Source organism: Colias eurytheme, chromosome 22, assembly GCF_061535395.1.
Source record: "Colias eurytheme isolate Ceu_HAF_F1 chromosome 22, ilColEury1 Martin Lab GWU primary, whole genome shotgun sequence".
In the NCBI taxonomy this organism is placed as follows: domain Eukaryota; kingdom Metazoa; phylum Arthropoda; class Insecta; order Lepidoptera; family Pieridae; genus Colias; species Colias eurytheme.
In genome coordinates, this window is record NC_143001.1 from 7,144,562 (window position 1) to 7,146,400 (window position 1,839).

A 1,839-nucleotide genomic window follows, 5' to 3' on the forward strand; every position below is an offset into this window, starting at 1 on the left:
GTAGGCTTTTTAGTTCCACTACGGCACACTTGGGGCGCTGTACGAAATTTTATACAAACCGCTTACTACAATCGCTAGCGAGTATCGTGTGCGTAAACTCATGGTAGAGCTACTGAACTTAAACAGTAACTTTTATTTCAAAGGTTTCGTAAACTATGAACGTTACAGTCGACCATTTTAACGAACGATAGTTGTAATATATTCGTAATTATATTAACATGCATTGCACAAGTTTGTTCCTGGAATACTACACGAAGTTGACATCGTTTCTCTTTGCTTCGAAATATGGAGAAATATTTCAATTGGAATAGTTACCTGTATTAATAATTAATGTATGTTACTGGCAATGGTGTGATAAGTAATGTTTAATTTGCAAAGTTGAGCATTTAATGCTCTAAGTGAGATTTAGATCAAGTATGAGATTTTCAGTTTACTTTCTTTTTATACATATATACAGGGTGTCCCACCGTCGGTATACTAAGCTCAAAGGAGGTTATAGTTTTGCATACGCTGAATACGTAAAAAATACTTATAAATTTCCAGACGCATTTTTTTCAAATAGATGAATTCTTAAAACTCTTTGTGTACACCCCTAACAAGCAACCCGCCCAACATTGCCACCAGTACGTAGCTCACGTCGTTTAATAAACTAATGTTTCCAAAATTTTAAAATAATAATGTTTAAAATAATGTTTTCATAAACAAAATGCTCACATTAGCGAAGTGGTATATGCCGGCTAGGGCTGTGCAAAACTAGAGAAGAAAACAAGAATTAGCAAAAAAATTTTTGACGTAATTTTGTTGTTTAAGTATTTTTTACGTGATCAGTGTATGCAAAACTACCAGTCCCTCCGCGCTTAGTATACCGATAGTGGGACACCCTGTATATAGGTATATAATTTATTTCATAATGTTAACAAATACAATTCAAAATCTATGTTATTTTAATACAATTTATAATTTATTACAGTCAATATCAAATCGAATAAAGACATATAAAATAACGTTTACTGTTAGTATATAATAAGGTGTTCTATGATCCAGGGAACGCACGACATTTCACAATTACACATAGAACTGAACTAAATAATAGAATATTCCAACAATATGGTAATTATGAATATGCATACCTCAAAGTTCTGGTCCAACTCGTCAGTTGTGATAAGTTATGTCCTTAGTGATATAGGCAATGCCAACTTTGCCTCAATGGAGTTTGGAACTATTTTATGTGTAAGATAATATTAGTTTTTATAGCGTAAATGAGCATCCTCATATCAGATACTTATAAAATAAAACTGAAGATTTTGTTTGTTTGAATGTACTAATATCAGGAACTACTAGATCGATTTTACAAGAGATGTACACTAGTCTCATCATATCTCTACTAAAAATATAATGCTGAAAAGTTCGTTTGTTTGAACGCGCTTATTTCAGGAATTACGAAGACCGATTTGAAAAACTATTTCACTGTTAATTACGTGATCACTGAGTGCTATAGGTATGCGTAACACGGGTGAAGCCGGGGCGGACTGCTAGTCATAATATTAATTACTAGCAGCACCTACATTATAAATTAAGGGTTACAGAACTTCATTTTATAGATATTATATCATTAAAACTAAAAAAGCCGGACATTCCGCTTAACATTTAAGGCCAAAACCAGACTGGAAGCGAGCCAATGCAACCGATTTATTCGCAGCGATAATGTTTGGTCCGCTTCTAAATTTATGAAAGTCACAGTGATCAACGTTCTTTTGTTTATGCTTTGTTGCCTTTGTTTAAATAGTTATTTAGTACGTTTGGAAAGAATTAATCTTTGCATAAACTACAAAAAAGATA